Genomic DNA, 26,362 nt, shown 5'->3' on the forward strand with positions numbered 1-26,362 from the left:
GTGTGCAGAAGATGTGCATTCTAGAATGTGATTAGCTGACTAAAATAAGTGAAGAGGCAGTATAAATCAAAATGTGGCATGAAGAAAACTACTGGCTTTCCTTGTTTAGAAATACAGTTTCTGTTGATGAGAAAGCCTCATAACCGTGCTTGAAAAAATGAAACAGCATAATTTCTGTTAATATCACATTTGACACAACTTCTTAATCTTTGTATATAAAAAAATAATTCTAACATTCTAATTCTAATAAAAATAATTCTATACCTGTGTTCAACTTATAATTCCTCCCTGTTGTTTCTTTTACCCTAAAAAGATAGGGAATGCTTTAAATATAATGAAGCTCATCCTATATAACTTTTAAGGAGCTGCAATTTAGAAGTAAAACACTGAGCAAGTGTTCTAGACTTCCTTTTTAGTTGATGGTGATAATAAGTGTTTCTCAGACTTTATTTCACTCTAAACACACGATCTAAAACAAATCAGATTACTAATTTTAGAGGAGTCTATTTCTCTTTGAAGCTGCAGAGGAAATCTAGACAATTAGTATGAAGAAAATACATGGATCGCAGCTTGTTTTGCAATATTTGCTTAATATTAATTTCTTTGTAAGACTAGTAAAAGATATTTGCTTTCCAGATTTGCTACCAGTTTAGCTATTTCCTAATATGGAACATTAAGTAATAACATTATTTTGAAAAGAAGTATTTGCTTGTTCTGCTGACATATATCATCCAAGGACATAAAGCTGATGTTTTTTTTCTTTTACATATATAGCAGTTCAAAGGCTGATGAATATAAAGAACCCTGTGATAATTTTTAATAAATCTTCTATGTTTCAAATAAAGCTTAATGAAGGTGTTTTATTACATTTCAGTAGAACAACACTTTATACCAGTCTTTTTTTCTCATTAATCGGGTAGCATTAAGACTATCTTGCAGAATAGTAATGCAGGAACTGAAAACTCAAACATCTTCTGAGCTGTTAGTCACACCGAATTACAGTTTACCAGCCTCCTTCGAGCCATAAACAGATAGAAATAATTTCACATCTGCATTGAATTTCTTACTAGTTAAAAATGAGTCATTGATATTTTGAAGTACAGTATCCATATTTATCACAGAAATTCCCGTCAACAAACAGCCCCAAATGGGGCAGTGAATAGTGCAGAACTGTATAATAGAGTTGGGAAGGAGACCCTCATTTCCACTTCGGGAAACTTATCACCACAAGCCCACTGCCAACTTTTGTCTTCCTTTATTATATCTACTCTCTGGTGGATGTCATATTAGACACGGCAGCCAAAACACACTCTATTCTTCACCTACTGGTGTATAAAGGAATCTGTGACAGATGCTGCAGCATCATGCAGTATTCAAAGACCAATATATTAATTTTAAAAGTATTTTTGCAGCCTTATGGCCTTGCCAAAGATTGCATTACTGGTTAAATGGAAAGATAAAGATTGCCTCCTACAGGAACTAAAGGTGGTGTTCGACATAGTATTGTCAGATATTTCTTATAACATATATCAAATGAAACAACAACAAAAAAGAAACAAGAGGTTTCTGTTAGATCAGGTAAGAAAATTCTGAATTTTATGAGACTGCATGTATTAAAGAAAATCATAACAACAATTCTACCTAACACAGTAACTACAGTGAGAAAAAATATTTCGGGCTTCTAGAATTACCTCTTTTGACCTACAGAGTGAGGTGTAATCTGAAAACTGAAATTTTGGATCAATCACCAACCACAACTTGAGTTAGAGATTCTTTTTTTTTTTCCTTCAGATTTTGGAATACTTTTCATTTGAAAAATGACATAATTTCGTAAGGCAGAAATAGATATCTGTTGTTAGTAAATTCAAATACATCTTTTCTGGTTTACCTTTGTTCCAAATAAATAACTCCGTTGTTTTGTGAGACTTGATTTACTGGAATTTAACCTTATGATTGACCAAGGTTTAGGTGCCTTGGTCACTTGCGTATGGAAAGGCAGATAAGCACTTGAGATCCCAAAACAGGTTAATGAAGAGTACCTTTGAAAATTGTAACAGTGTACACAAAACCATTGGAAGATACTTTTCTAACAACTTAAGTGGCTAGAACTTAGTGACAGGACACAAACACTACACAAACACAGGCAAGAAAACACAATTTCACCAACTATTTTAAGCAACAGTGAAGCTGGATACCTGGGATCCTTTAGTCATGCTCTTTTTAACATGGAGGTTTATTTAAATACAAATATATATTATATACAATGCTTGGTCATCTGGGGTCATTTATTGAAAAGGAAAAGAAGTTACAGGCATGACTCTCCTGCCTTGTTCCAAAGAACTTAGAAAATGAACACTTATTTTTTCAGTCAGTATTGTTGACTCATACTGAATGTGCTTTGAATTTGGGCTAATAATGGGATCTTTGCAAATGAAGTAACACAGATGGCAAGGACAGTGTTAAGTTTGTGGATAAGCAATCTGCAACTTGGGATTTAAAAAGTGTTGTGTGTATTTTTTTAAATTTTAGAAAATCACAGGGGTTAATTTTGGATCAGGTTGTTCATTCAAGTAAAACAAACACCAATGACCTTATTTATTTTGTGTGGCCTTAGCAGATTGAAATGATGGTAATTCTAGGTTTCCCAATTAGCAAAATTACATTAGTAATAAATATTTATAAGGTATTGTATAGATGCTGTAGATGCTATGCTACAAACAATAAACTTAAAAAATGTGAAATTACTATAAATAAAATGCATTTAGGATTTTTTCCTGGCCTACTTTTAAATATGAGGGGAAAAAATTTTAATAAGGGAGTTGGAATATTGATTGGTTTAATGCAGATCTAAATTATGCAGATTTAAACAAGATCTATCCTATTTATGTAATCTGCGATAAACCCAAAATCCATTGTACTTTTTATCACAATAGAATTTTTATCCTAATGAATGTAAATTTCCTGGGGAAAATAATTAATTTATTAATTAAATGCCTTTTCTGCAAAGCATGCAGCAAAATTTTGTAAATCTATCATTATGTAATGTTCTGTACTTGAAAACTTAACTCTAGAGACCACTTTACCATACAAAGGTGGAGAAACAAACAAAAAAAAAAAGAAAGAAAATATGTAAAAAAATCAAATCAACAGTATGAAAACCAAACAAAAACAAGATTTTATGCTGGATTTTTAGATCAAATATTTATAGAACACAATCTTCCACTTCATACTGGTTCACTATCAAAATACAGTATTATCACAACAGACTTAAGGTGCATTATGTCCTCTGTACCTACCTCACTTTATTTATAAGCAGACTGAATCCATTAACATTTAGTCCAGGCTTCATAACCCTGTACAGTCTTTTCTACTTATTCTAGAATTTACAGATGTAGGCACTGAGATGCATTAAGTTAAAAATATCACTCTAAAACCTGAACTAAATTAGTGATAAAGTGAAGAACAGAATGGAGACTCCTGAATTCTTTACCATTGGTCTAATCAAGAAACAGACTTTTTCTCCTACTTCACAGCTTCTATCAGGTTATATTTTCTGGCTTTTCTTTGAAATGGATTAAAAAAAAAACAAACAATAAACCAAGAAAAAGATCCCACCAAACCAGATATGCTCCAAAGCTTCTTTCTTTAGAATCTTTATGTTGATGTTAGTTCAGAACACACACACAAAAATTATTTTTAAATGTTACTTATTCTTTACAGATCACTGACAGTAAATACTAGATCCTTCCTGTTCTTAGACATACATACTTCCCACTTGAACATTTAACTGCTACAAGTCGTAGTTCTTTTTAAAAGAAACTCCCCAACCAGATTTATATCAGAATAAATTGTCTGCATTGATATACTTGGTGTCAGTTCAATGACTAATTGTGAATCTAAAAGGCTGCAGAACTCAGTATCATCTTAAAATTCAAGCATTCTTTCTCTACATCTGATTAGTCCATGCCAAGGGGCAATGAGCAGTCAGTGGGAAAAATACTGCTCCATTAAACAGTATCTCTGGGCTTCCAAAGCCCATTTTTTTTCTGACAGGCAATCTTTTTCTGAGAATCTGAATAATTTCATTCTTGAGAAGATATGTTTTGATTATTGTAAATGATCAGGTGTTCTTTTTTTTCCCCTTCTCACATCAAGGTTCAATACAGTCCTAAGGCACACTTCTGGTACACTGAGTTGGACAACAAAAGGCTGTCTAAAATAAGGACTGTTCAGTACTGAGCCATTGCATAAATTGTGTTTCAAATCTGTAAGCCTGATAGCCATGCATTTATGTCTGTTGATTTCTATGTCTCACGTCCCCTGGAAGATAAGATTTTAGAGACTTGAATAATAATATCAGAAGCAAAGTCTTTGCAAACTAGTGGAATACAGAGATATTTTAACAGTGTTCTTTTTCTCTTTTCACTGCATATTCTTGCCCCAAATGTTTTTCTTTTTTTGAGGCTTTTGTAACTTTACAAAATGGCTAACACCAACATTTTATTTATTCGTTCAACAACTTTTAATTGTGAAAAGATAAATGAATTCTGGTTAATACAATATGTGACTCTGTCATGTCATGGTGTGTCAATGCCAAAGACAGTTAAAAACGTGTGACTTCTGTGTTCAGAGCTGAACAGTCACTGTGATAGTTCACTGTGAGATATCTTAACAAACTTCTTACATTCGGTCAAATTTGACAAACCATCCCAAGACTATGTCATGGTGTAAGCCCAACCAGCAACCAGGCACCACGCAGCCACTCGCTCACTCCCCCCCTGGTGGGATGGGGGAGTGAATCAGAAGGGTAAAAGTGAGAAAACTTATGGGTTGAGAAAAAAACAGTTTAAAAGGTAAAACAAAAGCTGCACATGCAAGCAAAGCAAGATAATTAATTCACTGCTTCCCATGGGCAGGCAGGTGTTTAGCCATTACCAGGAAAGCAGGGCTCCATCACGCTACTTGGGTACAGCTACTTAGGAAGACAAACACCATCACTCCAAACATCCCCCCTCCATCCTTCTTCTTCCCCCAGCTTCATATGCTGAGCACAACATCATATGGTATGGAAAATCCCTTTAGTTGTTTGGGGTCAGCTGTCCCAGCTGTGTCCCTCCCAACTTCCTGTGTAAGCCCTGCTTAGCAGTGATGAAAACATTCCTGTATTATCAACATTGTTCCCAGCACAAATCCAAAACATAACTCCATACTAGCTACTATGAAGAGAATTAATTCTGTCCCAGCCAAAACCAGCACAGACTGTTTACCTTGACAATGCTTCAGGAGGGATATGCAAATATTTGAGTCAATGAGATTGATATTTCTGAAGATTTAGATCAGTGCCTCTTCTTGTCTTTCATTTATGTCTGAACATATTTTTCATATTCCTGTGTATTTCACCACCTTTTAGTTTTTCTCAAATTTCCCAGCACCCACAATTTTTCAGCAGATTTTCATGGTCAATTACTAGTCCAAACATATACATACTAAACTATAGTTTAGTAAAAGAGTAAAAGACACTAATAGTGTCTTTCAATTTATATAAATTTTCAAACAGGAAAAAACAAAGCTAATAAGATGAGCCTGTGTGTTACAATACTGTGGTGGGTTGACCCTGGCTGAATGACAGGTGCCCACCAAAGCCACTCTGTCACTTCCCTTCCTCAGCTGGACAGGGGAGACAAAATATAACAAAAGGTTTGTGTGTTGGGATAAGGACAGGAAGAGATCACTCACTGATTACCATCACGGGCAAAACAGGTGGCGGGGGGAGGGAATTTAATTTAATTTATTTCCAGTTATTGAGAAATAAGAAGACTAAAAACATCTCTTCCCCCCCTCCTCCCATCTTCCCAGGCTCAGCTTCTCTCATGACTTCTCTACCTCCTCCCCTGCAGTGATGCAAGAGATGGGGGATGGAGGTTTCAGTCAGTTCATCACACATTGTCTCTGCTGATCTTTCCTTCCCATGCTCCAGCATGGGGTCCCTTCCACAGGAGACAGTCCTTCACAGTGTGCTCCAACATGGGTCCTTCTCGCAAGCTACAGTTCTTCACAAAATGATCCAGCATAGCTCCTTTCCATAGGGTGCAGTCCTTCAGGAACAGACTGCTCTGGTGTTGGTCCCCAGCAGAGGCACAGTTCCTGCCAGAAAACCTGGTCCAGCATGTGTTCCTCTCCATGGGCCACAGGTCCTGCCAGGAGCTTGCTCCAGCATAGGTTCTCCATAGGGTCACAGCTTCCATCAGGGTACATCCACCTCTTCCAGCTTAGGGTCCTCCATGGGCTGCAGGTGGATATCTGCTCTGCTGTTAACCTCCATAGGCGGCAGGGGACAACCTGCCTTACCATGGTCGTCACCACAGGCTGCGGGGGAATCTCTGCTCTGCCATCCGGAGCACCTCCTTCCCCTCCTTCTTCACTGACCTTGGTGTCTGCAGGGTTGTTTGGGGGGTGGGATTTAAATGCTAAAAACTGCCACATGCTAATAATAACAACACCAGAAATAAAAGTCATCATTACAACCATTTTATTTTTCAGGCATTTTTGGTGCTTCTGTTACTCCAATGGGACATCAGTGATCCCAGGAATATTTTGCAAGTGACACAGCCCATTATCTTTTATACGGCCTTCTTTAGCACTTCCTTTTCTTCATGCTTCTTCAACATTAAGTTTTATTATGCTTTCTGACATTCTGTAAAAATGAATTGGTTTTGTGCATTTGGATATGATTTGGTTTATATGATATAAGTGGTCAGATATTGAAGGTAGTGGGCAGAGAGTGTGATATTGTGTAGGTAGTTTAAAAGCTTTTTATTGGATTTTTTTTTTTAAGACGTCAATCTTTTCCCCGTGATGACTATTTGAAGGCCTCAAATAAAATTATCTCCTTATCTCATGTATTCTACTCCTTACTTATTACTGGCTTCAGTGTAGTTTTATGTATAACTGGAGAGTGCTCATAGCAATTCAGTTTGGGAAAATCCAGGCCTTAGGTTAAGCTTTCTAGACAGATTAATTTATTTATTTATAATTATTTGCATAGTAAAGGTTTATTAATTCTAACCATTTTGTAACAGAGACATTCTGTTACATGTATACATGTACATCATTTTATGTAACAGTATCTTAACTTCTGCTCAGCTTTCAGAGAAATAAATTTTGTATTGTACTTTTAATAAATGTCATGTCTAAGTTATATTACCAGTGTGATCTTCTCCTAATTAATCTAAGTCAAAGTAATTGTAAAGTGATCAGGTGGGAATGTCAAACAATGTGTGAGTTATTAAAAAAGGAAACTATTAGGAGTCTGTTTATATAAGAACATACCCTACTTGTTTTCATTCTGGCTAATAATAGCCAAGATAGAAATCAGATGCCAAATCATATAATTCTGTTGCTTAGAAGAGGCTGGATGAGAGAGAGACAGATACAAGAACTGTTCCAAAAATCATGCTGAGAGTTGATGTGAACGCATGCAAACCTGCAGATACAAAAAAAAAAAAAAAAAGGCTTAAAAACTGTTGTAAAGAAACATTAAGATGGAGGTTTAAGGAAACTAAACATATACAAGTACGCTATTTGAACTCTGCTCTTCTTGCAATATATCTTCAAATGAAAGAACAAATAATGTTTAGTTGTGAAAAAGTAATTTTACTGACAAAAAGAGTTCCACGAGTAAAAGGACAGATGCAAACAGGAAGGTATCCAGTTTTCTATATATATCTGAGGACCTAAGTTTGTGTTACCATGTAACTGAAGAGTCATAACTAGTATAACAATAGTGGTAATAATAGCAATACTAACTTTTACTACTGACATACATTTTGTTCATTCCTTAAAGATCCTGAATAATTAGGTAAGGCATTAAAAAGGATGATACTTTTCTTACTTTTAACTTAAAGGCTATTGCCGCTCTTACCTTGGTATAATACTGAATGGTGAAATAATTTGGAGTTATATTCCATATTTTATATAAGGAGTGTGGACTAGAGATAAAATTAGCATTAACATCTTCAGGATATTTTCTGTAAATAATTTCTGAATACTTAAAGTAGGTTAATATATTTGGCTTTTGAAATTATGTTTAAGTAAGCAAAAAATATTGGAACTAGCAACTGAATTTAAGAAATTTTTATGTTCTTTAAATTCTTAATCTAATTGTGCAGCTTTTTTTTACAATATGATAGACATCTTTAGGAAAAAAAGGGAAAGAGTAGGTACTGGTGCTGAGATTTGTACTTCTCTAGAGGCTTGTTAAGTGGCAGCATACAGTAAAGGAAAAAAGATTGTAAGTCTATTGCAAAACAATTTTTCAGGTAATAAAAATTTTATAAACCTTCAGAGAAATCAGTGTTGGTGTAATTGTAACGCCGGATTGAGATTTCTTGTCTTGTGTAAATGTGAGGATTTCAGAAGGAAATTTCCATATCTAGATAGGAGTTTAGAAACTTAACAGTATATTTAGTGTGATAATCTTACTTGGAAATATATTGTTTACTCTTCCTTTTTGTTTCATAATATCTGTACCCCACAACTGTACTTAAAAGGTTAATCTATACTTATCTTCATTGCAAAATAACTATTTCTTTTGTCAGAGCTAGTGTTTATTTGCCTGCAATAATTGTTGCTTTTACTTAAAAGATTAAGCTAATTGAAAAAGTAAATGTGTACTTAATACACGTTAAAAATATATTAAAATATATTACTCTTTCATAGTGTTTGAACACATATTTTTGAATACTCTCAACAGTATTTAGCTGGTCAGATCACATTTTTTTTTCCCCCTTCAGCATTCCCAAATGTGTCCTTTCTTCCATTTCTCTCTTTTTCCTTCAGGAAAGAAGATACTAGGGGTATTAATTGTGTCTTGGAGGGTGGTTCACCTTTTCCTTCTCTTCTTAATTACAAACACATAACTTCACACCCATTCTTTTCTGCTTCTGTTTTCTGGATTTTTAGTGTAATATTTTGCATTTAAAAATAGAAAAGGAGAAAATAGACAATATAATTCAATCACATGAAGTAGGTATGATTCAGAGCAGAGCTATGCAACTCTAAATATTGACCTATTGCAAAGGCAGAACAGCAGAAATTTATTGGTGGGACAATAAGTCTGACAAAGCAGCTTGGAAAATGAAAGTCCTTGGAAAATGAAAGAAAATGGTAACAAATGTATATTTTCTTCCTTCAAAATTTGGGTGGAGAATTTTTTCCCCTCTCACCTCAGTTAACTGTAAAGAAATAAGATTTTTTCAGTCTACTAGGCCAAGGGATTATGAGAGGCTATGAAATATCAAATTATGTTTCTGTCTTTTACAGCTGGATGTGTTTAACTTCCCTGTTGGAATCACTGCAAACATTGCAATGGATTGAGAGAAAAGAAACTGTCTTCTGAATTTACGTCTTTGTGCTTTCACAGATAGGTAGAGAAGATGGGTAGAATGGAAGGAGCGGAACCTATTTCAAAGTTATATTCTCATTAGGACACAATTTATACTGTTGGCCACAATAGCAAGTTCCCAGTCCAAGATGTGACAGAGAGCAAAAATACCTTGGGCACCAAGATTAATTATGCTTCAAGTGTGTCAACAGCTTCATATAAAAAGCTTCATATGCCTACTCATAAAATGCATCCTATAGACTTTGATAGACTTAGGTCTCAAACTCTTAATGGGCTATTTTATTTCCCAGCCACAACTGTCATGCATTTGCAGTGTATTTGGCTCTATACTGCAAAAGTTTTACCAATGATTCTAGGTTAGCATTCTAGGCTTCTCCCTTTTCAATTTACTTCCACTTTTTGACACACACACCCTCCCCTCCCCCTCCAATTTGCTAGAATTTTCAGTATCCTGTCACAACTGTTTCAGTAGCATGTCTTTGTCTCTCTTAAAATGCACTAAAATATATTTTGTTTGTAGCACAGGCATCAGAATAATTGGATAAAGTACAACTAAGACTTATGAAAGTGCAATGCTTACATAATTTGTCATATATTACATAGAGATATCCAGGTTTTGGTGTCAAAGCAATAAATTATAGGACTGTGAATTTGCTGTCAGTTTTTAATTTTAAACACAGAGAAGAAGAAATGCATTTTCATACGAAATGTTAAAAGAAAACAAATATTATTGTTAATTAAATGCCATACATAAATTTCACACTCTTTTCCAGGCAAAAAAGGATAAACTGTAGTGAAAGTACATGTTACCTCTCTACCACCTCTGCTTCCCAATAAGGCATTTGTGCTTCAAAATATGAACAGATTGCAAATAGATGTCAGAAATAAAATCTTTCTCTCATGTTTCAATTACTGATTAAATAAAAAAGCAGTGAAAGTGAAACTTATGCAAACTTAAACCATACTGAACTCTTATTCAGCTGCGCACGCTTCATTGAATTCTTTACCTTAAACTTCTATGGGCCAGCCTGTTCCTGCCTTTGTATCTGCTCAGGCACTAAGGTGCATGACCTTGAGACTAGGAAGAATCTGGTAACCATATTACTAGTGCAGGCTTGGGTAGAAATATCCAGATTACTTATGAATGAGCTGATAGGTCTACACAGAAGGGTCAAATGCTACACAGGGACACAACCTCAATCCCAGAAGACCATGAGCTGACCAACAGCACCACACTCCAGTTATGCAGTTAAAAAGCTTCTAGAGCTCTCCATAGAAACAATTTTGGGAAGTCTTTGAGGACTGCATTATATACATCAGTTTGTTATGAACTGTTTGGAAAGTACTTAATTGCCATTTGTTCCTCACCCTCCATTCCCAGCTCTGTCCAGGAGTCCACCTACAGGCTTGGGCTGCATGTGAGTTTGAGGAGGAGAAACACATAGAATCATAGAATAGTTTGGGTTGGAAGGGACATTTAAAGGTCATCTAGTCCAACCCCCCTGTAGTGAGCAGGGACATCTTCAGCTAGATCAGGTTGCTCAGAGCCCCATTGAACCTGACCTTGAATGTTTCCAGGGATTGGGCATCAAGCACCTTTCTGACCAACCTGTTCCATCATTCTCACAGTAAAATATTTCTTATTTCTTCCTTATATCCTGTCTAAATCTACCCTTTTTTAGGTTAAAACCATTACCTTTTCCTTTTCCTACCTCTACAGGCCCTACTAAAAAGTCTGGCCCTGTCTTTCTTATAAGTATCAAAAGGCCACAATAAGGTCTCCCCAGACCCTTTTCTTATCCAGGCTGAAAAACCCCAACTCTCTCAGGCTTTTCTCATAGGAGAGGTGTTCCATCCCTCTGATCTTTTTGTGGCCCTCGTCTGGACTTGCTCCAACAGCTCCTTGTGTTTCCTGTACTGAGGACCCCAAAGCTGGATGCAATACTCCAGGTGGGGTCTAACCAGAATGGAGTAGAGGGACAGAATCACCTCCCTCAACCCCTGCTGGCCACGCTTCTTTTTCAGTCCAGGATATGGTTGGCTCACGTCCATTTTTTTCATCCATCAATTCAGCTGAGCTGGGACTGTATTTCCTTCTGCCTCCCTCCTCTCTTCCTTTTTCTGAGTCCCAGGAACAGTTATGATTATGAGGCTGTTTAGCAGTGCTGCTTCACAGCAATTTTGTGTAACCAAAATGCAGTAATAACAGGGAAACAGAAAGGGAGATCACCTGAAATCACAATTCAAATGTCTATTTTGATTTTAAAGCCTCATAGGGAGACACTGATGTAAGGAAAGTATCAAACTTGTAAGACTAGATATTTTGCTTCCAGACTCATCATCATAATCAAGACATAAACATAGTATAGAACAAGAAAATATAAGGAAACTCTTTGTCATTAATCCTTCTATGAATAATAAATATAGATTATCCAAAGATAAGTGTTGCTTCCTGGTAAGTTAATAACTTAAGTGTGGGCTTGTTTTTTTTTTTTCCAACTTTATTCTCCCACCAATTTTAAAGCAATGTTGAATTTACTAACCAGAAAAAGAAAAAAAAACACATTAAAAAACCTCACAATCCACCAACTGTATGATGTCTTTTGCCCTTAGAGTTAAATAAAATTTTAGATCTCTTCTGAGAATACAGAAAAGAAAATAGTTTGAAAACTTTGTCTAACTTTTTTTTCTGGAAAAAAATGACATTTCATAGGCATTTGTATTATAAAATATAATTTGGAAAATAGATATTCAAAACCCAAGATATTTTAGTCTCCTATTTTTCTGTTTTCTTTTGTTTTGTTTTGTTTTAAATTAAAAAAATATCTAGTTATGAAGAATTCTTTTTTTTGAAACTCTTTCTTCAGGAAAATACAAAAAAATCATAAATATTGATCAGCTCTAATTATATTACTAGAAAAGAGTAAAAATTAATCCCAAAGTTCTTTCCATGCTGATACATAATGAGCATGTTAAATTCTTCTACTCATGTCAATATACGCCTGACCAACTGCAATCTGGTTTCTGATCCTGCTAACACAAACAGGAAATATTTTGAAATGGGCTGACAGTATGTTGAAAAATCAGTTATGTGTGCAGATGGGAAAGGAGTGAGGTAAGTTCAAAATCTCTAAGAGAAAACACAATTTCATTCTGATGATTTAATTTGGTTTTTTCTATATTACTTGTGTTGTCCCTTTTAAGACTTCTTAACCCCAGCAACTGTATGACTGAGGGTTCATAAATCCATTTATCCATGAGATTCTCTCACTGTAAAAATTTTTGAAAAATAATTTCTTTTTTTTTTCCTTTTAACTTAGAAATAAGATTCCTGCTGCAGATCTGAAGCCTCAGCTTCCCAACAACCATTGCAAAGCTGAATGAGTTTATGCCCAAAGAAGTCTTAATCAGGCAGATTCTGCCAGTACATCAGAAATGCAAAGGTTCCTGCCAGCTCAGCTGAAGGATTTAGATGCCCTGAATATCCTGACGAGGAACCCTCTTTCCATGGAGTATACTGGCCAAAGATAAACCTCCTAGGTGATGAGGTATCCAGTTTTATGGCAGATAATCAACATTTTCAGATTGCCAAAGAGATAGGCTTGCTGGCAAGAAACTATCTTGGGAAATCTGCCTGGTTTCTGTCAGAAGAATCAAGAAAATCAACACCTTCCTACAAAATTTAACAATTTTGTCAAGCTGGCATTTTCTGATAGAAAAACAGAGAAAAAAATATGTTCATTTTAGTCATAAGTATTCAAAATTAAAAGAGATCTGAGAAAACCCACAAAGATCTGTTCTTTTATAAAGGTGCTGAAGTATGACTCAATGTCAAGGCTGTCACTCTGAAAACTCTCCTTAACATTGACACAATTATATAATTTTAATGAGGTTATCTTACTTCACAGGCATATCTCCAATTTTGCATTATCAATTAAAATACCATTTAACCAGCAATGGACTCTGCAATAATAGGCTACAACTTTTTGGTTTTTAGTTGGGGGGTAGCAGTTCAGGGTTTTTTTGTTTTTCTTATTACTTCTTTGGAAGATTGTATGGGACTGTTCAACTGTTATAAGTATATCATAAAATCATCAACATAATAAAATGTCCTTTTTAATTAAATAAATGTTGACAGTACTTTACCCATTGTATTTTCCAGCTACCATTGATGGCTTTCCTAAGGTATATCTCAGTCCTTGGTGGAGAAATGTGTTTTATTCAAATGAATCAATTTCAGCAACATGTTTTGGGGGCACAGGACAAAATAGAACGAAGAATAATTTCAGGGTTGATCTGGAATTATAAAATAACTTAGATTAAAATAGTTCAGGTGTCACACTTGTCTCAGGCAAAGTGACAGTCAAAATAATTCTGCAACACTAGATTTTTCAGATATTATCAAAGTCAAAGCCTAAGTGACCTATTAAATCATTTTATCTGTCACCATATTGGCAAAATTGCTTCCCAGTTTTATGGCCAATGTATTTATATTATGTACAATTGGGTGAACTTTTGCCATTGGAGAAGAATCAAACCAAGAAAATCTATGGCTAGACTTATAAATACTTAAGAAAATAGCTTTGCTGATCCTGGTTATTTCCTCTTCATCTGTACTTTTTGTGAGGCTTTAAGACTTTTTCCCTTTCCTAGTGCTAGATGAATTTAACACTATTTTAAGAAGATGTACTGGCCTTGGCATGTTTCAAATGTTCCTAGACCATCAGATATAATGTAGTTTTCATCATTTTATCACCCCACTCCCACCTTTAGGATCAGAGACTGTAAAAAAGCCTATAAAATCATACAGCTACCTCAAAACAGAAAATGTGAATCTGTGTCAGATCAGAGGCACCAGGGTTCTAGATGTCTTATGTGTTTCTTATATTACAGAAATTGGTTCAAAGGTATGACTTTAGTCTTCATGCTTCATATATGATATAGGAAAGCCCTACAGACTGTGAAGTTTCCATAGTGTGGAAAATCTATAAATATTGTTAGGACCTTTAAGTGTATTTATTAATTTATTTAATCTAAAGCTTCAATTTACTTAGCCCTGTGTTGAGCAGGAACTATACTTTATTAAAGTTATAGAGTGAATTATTCATAGAATAATTTGGATTGGAAAGAACCTTAAAGACCATCTAGTTCCAACCCCCCTGCCATGGGCAAGGACACCTTCCACTAGACCAGGTGGCCCAAAGACCCACCCAAACTGGCCTTGAACACTTCCGGGGGTGGGCAGCACAACTTCCCTGGGCAACCTGTTCCAGTGCCTCACCACCCTCAGAGTGAAGAAATTTTTCCTTATATCTAATCTAAATCTACCCTCTTTCAGATTAAAGCCATTATCCTTTGTCCTGTCACTACACACCCTTGTAAAAAGCCCCTGTCCATTCTGGGCTACAAGAGCATGTTGCAGGGTCATGATGAGCTTCACATCAACAAACACACGCAAGTCCTTCTCCCCAGGGCTGCTCTCTATCAATTCTCTACCTGGCCTGTATTTGTGCTTGGGATTGCTCTGACCCACATGCGAGACCTTGTACTTGGCCTTGTTGGTCTTCATAAGGTTTGCATGGGTACACCTGTCAAGGTCCCTCTGGATGGCATCCCTTCCCTCCAGCATGTCAACCATACCACGCGGCAAACCTGCTGAGGGTGCACTCAACCCCACTGTCCATGTCACTGACAAAGATGTTAAAAAGCACCGGTCCCAATACCGACCCTTGAAGAACGCCACTCATCACTGGTCTCCACTTGGACATTGAGCCACTGACCGCAACTCTTTGAGTGCAACCATCCAGCCAATTCCATATCTACCGAGTGGTCCACCTATCTAATCTTTGTCTCTCCAATTTAGAAACAAGGATGTCATGCAAGACAGTGTCATATGCTTTGCACAAGTCCAGGTAGATGACGTCAGTTGCCCTTTCCTTATCCATCAGTGCTGTAATCCCATGATAGAAGGCCACCAAATTTGTCAGGCACTATTTGCCCTTAGTGAAGCCATGTTGGCTGTCACCAATTACCTCTTTATTTTCCATGTGCCTTAGCATAGTTTAATCTGATGGTCTGTCCTCTTTGAAACTCTGTATCTAATTCAATTTCCAAAACAAGTTGTCAAAATATGCCTCATGGTGACCTATAATGCTACTGCTTGTTCTCCTGACTCTGGCCTTCAGCTTCATCGGGCAACATTTCAAACCCATTTTGAGCTACTATGGTGGAAATTTCTGATATTATTTCTATCAATAATAATGTTATTTTGACCTGTTATTCATTATTTTCTACACAGTGCTTCTTTTCTACCTTCCCACTAAAGAGTGATTGTGTAAGATACTGTTCTCTTACATGCTCAATCCTCTGTTGTTTCACTAGCTAATGTGTGTGTTCAGGGCTGGTAAGTGAGCTAAGATTTAGACCTTTGGTTTTTTGAGGAATGACCTGATAGACAAGAGTCCTTTGGTATGAGATTTTGTTCATTAAAGCTTGAATCTGCTGCAGTTTTCTTCATACAACTCATAACAAAACAAAACAAAAGAAAGAATAATAATACTTCAGATTCAGACCCCCTACTAACTATAAAAGTAAGAAGACAAAGCTGTAATTTCAAAGTGCTTTCTTTTCTTCAAAGACATTAGACAGTTTTAATAAGGCTTAGCAAACTTTAAAAAGTCTTTTTTAATTCAATGTGTCTTCAGTCTTTTCTAAATTTAGTTATTTCTTCCTAAGTAAATTATATAGATTCTTTCTTTAAGCACTTTTCTTCCTCAACTATTTTTTAATGTATTTTTCTTTTGGGTGCAATTGTGACTTCATTTAAAGTCACAAGATATTGCTGTTTACGGGCAACTCAGCCCCACGCAGCCGCTCGCTCACTCCCCCACCGGCAGGATTGGGGAGAGGATCAGAAGGGTAAAGTTGGTGGGTTGAGATAAGGACAGTTTAATAATTAAAATAAAACGATAATAACAACAAAAATAATAATGCAGTGAAAAGGAAAATAATGAGAGGCAAAACCAGGGGCAGGGGGGTGGAAGGGGGAATGAACAACTAAAACAAACAGCACGTGATGCAGCCACTCATGGCCCACTGACCTGACACCACCAGTCCCCTGAGCCACAATCCCCTACACCCCCCACCAACTGCCCTGTTAATATACTGGTCGTGGCGTCACATGGCATGGAATGGACATCCCATTGGCCAGCTGGGGTCAGCTGTCTGGGCTGTGGCCTCACGCCTCCTGGCCTCTTGCCCACGTGACAGAGCATGGGAAGTGGAAAGGTCCCTGACTACTACAGGCGCTACTTAGCAACACTGAGTTGCTACTTAACAGCCACTAAAGCATCAATGTGCCATCGGCACTTGACCAGGTACAGTGAAGAGAATTAACTCTATCCCAGTTAAAACGAGCACAGAAGTACAGTAAAATGATAATAAAACTTTCCAAAAAAAGATTATTGTAATTCTCTGCACACAGTCAAAAATTTCAGTGAAGTTAAATATTACATACTTATGCATGTATAAAAAAGGTCCTTTGAATTTCAGATTCTTGTGTTTTGGATGGTGATCCTTACCAGTTAACAGAAAGAAAAACAAAAACTAATGGGTTTGTGTCTGTTATCTCTAAGAAAACCTATATATTTTTAAAAATTTTATTATAAACTATATTTGTAGTTGTGCACATTTGTCATGTAATAACTAGCTGAAGTTATAATGATTCAGATTTTGATTTTAGATTTTGAATTCCAAATTTGTTCAGAGGTACATTTGGAATTCAAATGGACTGTGCTGGACCAGAGCGAAGTAAACATATATCAGAGTTAAAAACATTCACTGTCTTTCCTTCCCCAGTTGCACTGGATATGTATTCTGGTAGGCTTATAAGTACGGCTTTGGTTATGGAAAGAAGGCTAATTAATGTTATTTTAATAAACTGTGAAGAGAATTAACTTTTTGGTATCAGGAGTACCACATGGATAAGCCGCCATTTTCCACATAGTAATCTGGCATAAACAAGAAATGAAATGCTATGATTTTATTGCACTGTAAGATCTTAATTAATTTTAGTAACTAATTATTTTTATAATATAGTACTGGTGAGAAAGTTAGAAAAGTTTATTTTATACCTTTAAAAATACAGGGGCTCATAATTTGTCTGTGAATGTCAAAGTACAGGCTGATAGGATTATTTAATACAAAAACAATTTATTTCCTGACATCTTTGGACATGGTAAAATTAACTAACTCATCAAAAGACTAATTTTAATTGATGTTGACACATCAGTTGATGTCATTCTGGTGTTGATCTAAGGTCTAATGAAGCAAATTGAAAGCCTTGACTGAAAAAACAGTTGTGAGCTTGGGTAATATTAAGAATTGCCATTATAAGTCTGTATTGTGTTGTTATGTTTTTGCCATTGTATACTTCTTGTGTTGTGTGATTTAGCTGTATGAATAGAAATGTGATTTGAAGTTTTTTTTAAAAGTAAATCAACTGATTAAATATTTATATATATATGTAGATACTTGGATGCATAGTGAAACTGTTTTCCTTTAATGCATCATTTGTTAAAGGAGGAAAAAAAAAGCTGAAGGTATTCTTTCTGTATATCTTCTCAAAATACGTAAAATTACCTATGCCTCTTTGCATGTGTAGGTTCTTCTGCCAGTACCTTTCAGTCCATTGGTTTTTAGATCTCCAGAGGTTTTATCTTCTCTTTTTGGAATTTATAAAAAATAAACCCACCCAGTCTCTAAGCCTTTATTTTGTTTGGTCATACAAGCCAAGCCAATTTCCTCTCTGTTCCCCTGGTAATCCTCACAGCCCTTTTCTGCCTTAGTTCCTGTTAGACAGTATGAATTTAAGTGAATTTTTCAGGAATAGGAGTGACTATATGATACATTGTATTTTGGAGGACATAGCAATGCTCTAGAGTACATCTCTTGGTACATTTCAGGGTTTTCATTTGTACATTTTAGAGTTTTTGCCCTTACAACATTGCACTGGAGGGTTATACAGTAAGTTGGAACCTGTCCAATTCATCATGCTTATGGCTGGTTTTCTAATCTGCATGAGAAAATACTTGATAACATTGGGAAAGTCATTGTAAAATGAGAATGCTGTGAATATAAAGCTCAGTAGATGCTTGAATTTACCAGTAAAATTATAAAACTCTCGGAACAGATTTTAGGCAGTATTTTTCTCCTAGTAAATAATGCTGAAAGAAACAGAAAACTTCTAAATACTTACAGAAAGCCAAAAATACTTTTTAAATTTTAACAGTGAATGATTGCAAAGCGAACGAGATATGTTTATTTAACATACTGTAGAAAGAAGACGTTTTGGGGCATCTGCCTTGTCAAAAGCTGAGCATAGAGGAGTTGAGAAAGTCAAAATATAGAAAAATCAAAGTGAACATATACAAAAACTAAAGAAAAGGAAACAGAGAAAGGGCAGCAGGTCATTGGCTTCTCTTATACTACACCTATTTATGCAGTACAGTAATTTAAGTCTACATGGGCTTTATAATCTAAGCAAGACTAGGTTTTTTTAAACAATATGTATTGCAATGAAAATAAGGTTTGAACATGCATGTTAATACCTTTTACTGCATCAGAATAGCAGTTAATAATTTTTAGTAATGTGAGAGCTAGTGCAGAAGCTTTGAAATGGTGTAGGGAGTGTGTGCATGTATGTGTGTTTGTGTGTGTGGCAAGGATTCCAACTCAATGTTGCTCTAAAGACAACTGGTCATTAAGTAATTCATAAGCCATGGGAACTTAGTGGCAATTGAGATACAGAAGAGGCTGTGGACCTTCCTGTGCTATTTACTGTTACAAAGCAAAGTAGTTCAAAATGTACTGTTTTGAAGTTGCAACTTCTGTGATAACATTTTAAAGAAATACCTCAATTAAACATAGAAAAGTTGAGAAAAGTTTCAAATTTGTCAATACCAAAAAGAAATGCAAAAATTCATTTGTCTAAAATTTAATATTTAAAGAATCTTACTTTTTTTAGAGAACTGCTTTATTTTTTGAAAGGCTAGTTTATTTATTTTCCAAATGTTAAGTTTAATAATCCTGCCTGGCCATTGAGGGGAATACAAAGTTTAAAAGTTTGTTTGCTCCTTTGTAAATTGTATCTCCATTTGTAAAACCCTTTGGTAGGTATGCTTGGATGGCTGCAGGTAGTTAGGAAAAGAAGATAGAGAATTTCTTGTTGTTCTCTGTTCTTGGAAAATTTACTCTCTTCTGAGAGCATTCAGTAATCTTCATATGTGAAATTATAGCAACCTATCTGGCAGGTCCTTCTCAAAGTCAGCAGTCTAAAAAGCACCTCTCTGACTGCATTAGATGTTATTCTCCCATTTTAAAAACTAAAACCTTTTCACTCTTTAGCATGTTATTTTTCGGTTACCTTTTTTTTTTTTTAAGCAGGAAACATGTTCATTTTTTCACATCTTTGAGTGCTTTCCAATCCTTACATTGTCTTTCATTCTTGGTAACTCTGTATACTTTAAGAAGCTGTTCTTTGGAGATGTTAAACAGCTGCAGCCCTCAGTGATTTCTGCTAAAGAAATATTTTAGAAATATATCTAATGTCTTCTTCCTGTCATTGTTTTGGGAGAGAGAAGTGCTGTGAAGACAGTTAAATTACTCTTCATATGTTGAAGCTTCATTATAAAAGAAGTACCAAATGCTTTTAAAGTTTTTTAGTATACCAGTGAATATGATGACTGTGTTTTATTGACATTTATGAGAGTTTTAAATTTCCAAGTCACATCCATGTTGGAGACATGTGCTTGCATACCAAAGAATTGAGGTCTCCTGGTCCTTTTTATATCTGCATTCTGGCAAAAACAGGCAAGTAGGTGACACTTGGCAGTGTGGCCTGAGCATGTCACATAGTGACTTCTCTCCAAGTTAACTTTCAACTTTGTGAAAATTAAATATCTACTCTAAGCTATTGTGTTATGCTTGCCCCCTGAAGCTCTCTTCTTCCTAACACTTCTCCTATATTGTATGGTTTTAACCCGCGCAGATTCAGAGACCTCCAGGGCAAACAGCAGCTTGTCCTTCCCATGCTCATTTTATTGCCAATCTGTGTTCCAAGCATCTCCAAGGATTCCCAAATTTTACCATCTTAGAGATGAATTGACTAAAATAATTCCTAATTAGAATGTTAGTCTTTTTTTGTTTCCAAATTGTGAATGTACTAACATACCTGAACATTAAATGAGTAGTTCTGTAAATCCTAGAACATGTACGACCTAATTCCTTGCAGCTCTTCATACTTCCATCTGTTGTCTGGTACTCACAATATGATGGACCTCATCTGTGATACTGTGCTTCTGACCATTCTATGATTCTATGATTCTGTGATCTCTGAGTTCACACTTAGGGAGAAAGGAGTGACAGAGAGGAGAAACAGAATAGCCTGAGGTTTCTTTCATGTTCATAAAACATGCAATAATATTATATTTTTAGCCAGCAATAGAAATCAGGATATATTTCTCTTGCCATTGTCAGGCTGTAGTTCATGGTTAATTTGTTTTGATTTTTACTTTCTTAAATATTGAATTTCAGAGCAATGCACATTTTACAACTTCATAAAACTGGCAAGTGAAGAAACTGTAGAAAACATGGAACTTAGTGTAAGAAGTTATTAAAGTCTCTTTAAATATATTTAAATTATCCTGTTCACAAGGCACTCATAGTTCAGGAAGGGCAGTTAAACCATAGAAAAGGAATGCCTGAAGCAAACTAAGTTCAGAGAAGTTTTTGAAACAAAAGTTTGAATCCCCGCTTAAGGTTATCAGAAAGAAGTGTAAAATAGGCTTCAAACTGGGTAATTAATACTGTATAAATAATAATCTCCAAGGGTCTCTTTTTTTTTTCCTTGAATAGTCTTGCACAGATTAAAATTGCTTCCCCCACCATCTCTACCTCCTTTCAAGGAGAAGTTAAGGTACAAATTCTTCCTTAGCCCTTAGGGTTCAATTCACCTGAAAAGTAGCTGTGACCTTTTGTACTGAGCAAGTCTATAAAAAAGCGGCAGGTGGTGTCTCTGTGGCAGTTTGACCTATTCAGCTGCAAGGTTACTTGGCATGCAAAGTACACTTTTGGTATATTGATGCAGGGCAATCTGGTACTGGGGAGGGGAAAGGGAACACAGGACTATGTTGTAGGAAAAGAAAGAAACAGAGGTTTTACAGATGTTGTTTAAGGAAACTCCATTAAATTATTTAATGGAATAAATGGAACCTAGAGCATCTCTTACGTCCACAGCAAAAATATATTGCCCTAGTTTTTAAAGAATATGTAAATTTATAGCTCTGCATGGATAAGTATTACTAACAGTAAACCACAGAAGGAATGGGGGTTACAAAAATCACTTACAAATATGAACTTTGATGGCCTGATCTAAACCATACGAAAATTAACTAGGAACCTCTTTGTTCATTTAATTGATTTTTGCTGTAGTAAACTTGCTTTTTTCAAGTGCAGTGGCAGTGCCAGAATATAACATTAAAGAATAAGATCCAAAGCAACTCCTCTTAAGCTGCTTTGTGGTAGTGTGTCTTGCTGTCAAGCAAACAAAAAAAAATAAAAAGGGTCCTGCAGGAGTGAAGATGTCCCCTGTTGTTTGAATGCTCTGCATTCAATGTCCTGCATAACACATATTTTAAAAAGCAAAACAAAATATCTCATACAGCTTTTTCAGATGGATTGGTCATATGATCTTTGCCACTGGCTGTCCAAATACAGTAACTATACAGTTAAACAGCCTGTTTATTTGCAAAAGTTTTATGCTTCATCACTTAATGGAACTTTAACTAAACAGTTAAAGCATTTTATACCTAACTGTTATAAAGTGCCTAATTAAAGTATAGCTTTGCAAATAATGAGAAGGAAATTTTTTGTTTTGCTTCTCAGAGTTCCCTTTTATTACCCTGTACTCTTTCTCAGATGGATTATGTGATTCTTATTGTCATACCTTACCCATTCCAATTTATCTCACTGGAAATAAGGATAAATATCTGGACCAGATTAATTTTGACACTAGTATTATTAATGCCTGAGCTGTTGCAATCATAGCATTTATATTTTTTTACAGAACATCATCATTTATTCCTTGAAGAGCTCTCTGCTACTTATCTGAGGGGGAAAAAAGCAAATATACAAACAAGGAACTGGTCAGAGTGATGCAGTTGCTGTGGACAGAGGAAAAAGGTCAGAGAAGCGAAGTAGCTTTCTTGGGTCGTTGTGGCTAGCTGTACATAACGGCAATCACTTTACTTTCTTAATGTGTTTTGTATGCTGTTTACATATCAAGTCTCAGAAGTTAGTTTCATTAAAAATACAGGAAAAGAGAAGGAATGATGTCAGGGACAAAAAAAATGTCATTGGCATAAGGACAATGTATTTTTAAGAAACTAAAATCAACAATACAGCTACTAAACAAAACTGACGTACAGAGACATTTTTTCCCTTAAAAAAAATCAAAGTAATTTTAACTAAATATCTAAATATTCAAATTGTGTTGCTCCATTTAGGCAATTACATTCAACTTCTAACAAAGAAAGAACCTTGTAAAATAATCCATAGCAGTTTCTTACAGTTACATTAACTTACATATTTTTTATTTGGCAGTACTCACACAGATTTATGAAGTCCAGTTTCATTAAGAGAAGATATATCCTTTACATGGAATTGTTTTAGGGCAAGAAAGTTATATTACTTGACAATGTGATATTTCTGGCCATAGATTGGAAATAGTATATAAAGCATATTTAAAAAATGGAAAAAAATCCCAAATCAAACCAAACAAAAAAAACCAAACCACCCCTCAATTTCTTATCGCTAGAAGCTGTGGAACTTCTCATGAGAAAAGCTGGCAGCTTTTCTAAGATCACTGTCAAAGCTGATGGGTTCTACGTTCCTCTTTGCTGAGATGTGAAGAATCAATATACTTCTAGGTCAGTTCTCTTTCAGCAAAAGGAGAAGACGAAGAGAAGTGAGAAAGAGAGTGATATGAATTTACCAGTCAAATACATAGAACAAAATGTTGTTTGTTTTTTTTGGTTTTTTTTTTTTTTTTTTTTCCCTGGAAAATACATGTATTTATCTTAGTTGAAACCACACATTTCTAAATACGACATTTGGTGAAACTTTCTGAGTAAAATATTTAAGTTAGTGGTATGTAATAGAGCTAACACTTTCCAATTAAGTATCAGGCTTTCACGTTATTTTATTAAATGTTATGATATTTTTAACTAAGAAATACTACCTAAGGGCCTTCAAAAAAAAGCAAGTGAGCTTCCTTCCTCCCAGTAATTAGTACCTAGTGTGAAATGCTTCTCAAACTGGATATTATACTGCCAAAACTTTGACATAGGTCAATTTATGGTAAATGAGACCTATGCCTTATTGTGGACTAATTAATAGATCTCCTTGTCACTCTTCTGTAGTGTAAAATCTTAAACTTAAGCTTTCTGAGAGCTTTCTTCTGCTGCTGGATGGTATTTCTAGGGGGTTATTATTAGCTTGTTAAAATGAACCTACCATTGGTAGGCAAACTTTAATACAGAACAGCAACAGAGTAGCCTAGTGTCAGGGTGACTTCATCACCGTGCCAAAGACGTGTGTTCTGATAAGGTGTACCGTGTTTTGGCCATGTACCCTGTATTGGGTTTGCATGGCAAGGTTTTGCTTCCCCTGTGTCTGATAGAGCCAGTGCCAGCCGGCTCCAACACAGACCCGCCGCTAGACAAGGCTGAGCCCATCAGTGATGGTGGCAGTGGCTCGGGGATAACATGTATAAGAAGGGAGATAAAAAAAAAAAAAAAAAGAAAAAAACAAAAGACACATCTGCAGCCAGAGAGAGGAGTGAAAATATGTGAGAGGAACAACCCTGCAGACACCAAGGTCAGTGAAGAAGGAGGGGGAGGAGGTGCTCCAGGTGCCAGAGCAGAGATTCCCCTGCAGCCTGTGGTGACGACCATGGTGAGGCAGGCTGTCCCCCTGCAACCCATGGAGGTCAGCAGTGGAGCAGATCTTCACTTGCAGCCCATGGAGGACCCCAGGCCAGAGCAGGTGGATCCACCTGAAGAAGGCTATGACTTGATGGGAAGCCTGTGCTGGAGCAAGCTCCTGGCAGAACCTGTGGCCCCATGAAGAGAGGAGCCTATGCCGGAGTAGGTTTGCTGCCAGGACTTGTGACCCCATGGGGGACCCACACTGGAGCAGTCTGTTCCTGAAGGAGTGTGCCCTGTGGAAGGGACCCAAGCTGGAGCAGTTTGTGCAGAACCGTAGCCCGTGGGAAGGACCCACGTTGGAGAAGTTCACGGAGAACTGTGTCCCATGGGAGGGACTCCATGCTGGAGCAGGGGAAGAGTGTGAGGAGTCCTCCCCTGAGGAGGAAGAAGAGTCAGAAACAACCTGTGATTAGCTGACCACAACCCCCATTGCCTGTCCCCCTGCACCACTTAGTGGGGGAGGTAGAGAATTCAGGAGTAAAGTTGAGCCCAGGAAGAAGGAAGGGGTGGGAGGAAGGTGTTTTAAGATTTCGTTTTATTTCTCAATACCCTACTCTGATTAAACTAATTTCCCCAAGTCAAGTCAGTTTTGCCCATCACTGTAATTACTGAATGATCTCTCCCTCTCCTTACCTCAACCCACAAGGCTTTCATTCTGTTTTCTCTCCCCTGTCCAGCTGAGGAGGGGAGTGCTAAAACAGCTTTGTTGAGCACCTGGCATCCAACCAGGGTCAACCCACCACATGTATATAGCAACTAATGAAGATTAACACTTAGATATCATAGTGTTAATGTTATAATATATAGTCCCCATTTAAGGAGATAACTATATCACTTGCATATTTATTTAGCTCTGTTTAAGTGTAAAATATGCTAAATTGCAAGTATATAAAGTATATAAAAAGGGTGGACAATTAGATAACCTTTCCTCAGCAATAAATGATCTTATAAAGATTCTAGCTCCAACAGAGGTATCAGTATCATTTTACTTTAGTCACCATTTCCTTAAGTTTCCTGGGCATGAAACCCAAGTCCTCAATCACTGCAAGTTCCCGACATATAAATCTAGATAAAGAGACCTAGATGCTTTCAGTTTTATAGAGACTGTTCTTGCTTCTGAACAGGTAGTCCGGTAGACTTCTTTGAAGACTGTGCAGTAGTTTTATTCCAAGAAAACTATACACTTCTTTTTTGAGTGTTGGTTTGGTTGAGCCATTATCTTCAGAAAGGGAGGGCAAGGCAAATAAGACTCTTAACTCCAGTCTAAGGACAGGAGAGAGGTCTGCTTCACGAAGGAGGGGACAGTGAAATATTTCTAGTAGAAGAGTAGGAAGAGGGATTCACAAGAAAAGAGTATTTATTCCATGAGTAGGGAGGAAATTCTTGAAGAAGTTTGAGAATAAACTAGTGTTTGGCCTCTACAGACTGTGGCTATTGCCCTTGTGCTGTCAAAGCAGCAATTGACCTTTGGGAATTTGAGTGTGTGTTTTCATGTTGCAGCTGAAGAGATAATAAAGAAAATCATAAACCAAAGAAGAATACCTGCTGAAACTTGGTTAAAGTTCAATTATGTATATCCTCTCTCTCTTTTTTTTATTGCTGAAATAATAAGTAAGAAAAGATCTATTAAGAAATCTATATTTTTAATGTTTCCATCAGTGATAATTGCTTTGATGACCATGATAAACCTTCCAAACCTATGATCAGCTGTTGTATGAAGTAAGAGGGTGTTATTGACCATAGTCCAAGTCAAGATAATTCTAAGAACTCATTAACAAAAACAAAATTCAATGTACTCTCTTAGCTGCTTCTGTTCAACAGAAACCATTCTCTTCTGCATTTTAGTCTGAATGAAATTAAGAAGTGTATTCTATAAACTTTAAAAGCTTTATTCACTTTAGAACAAAATATTTCA

Source organism: Phalacrocorax aristotelis, chromosome 4 (genome assembly GCF_949628215.1).
Source record: "Phalacrocorax aristotelis chromosome 4, bGulAri2.1, whole genome shotgun sequence".
NCBI lineage: Eukaryota > Metazoa > Chordata > Aves > Suliformes > Phalacrocoracidae > Phalacrocorax > Phalacrocorax aristotelis.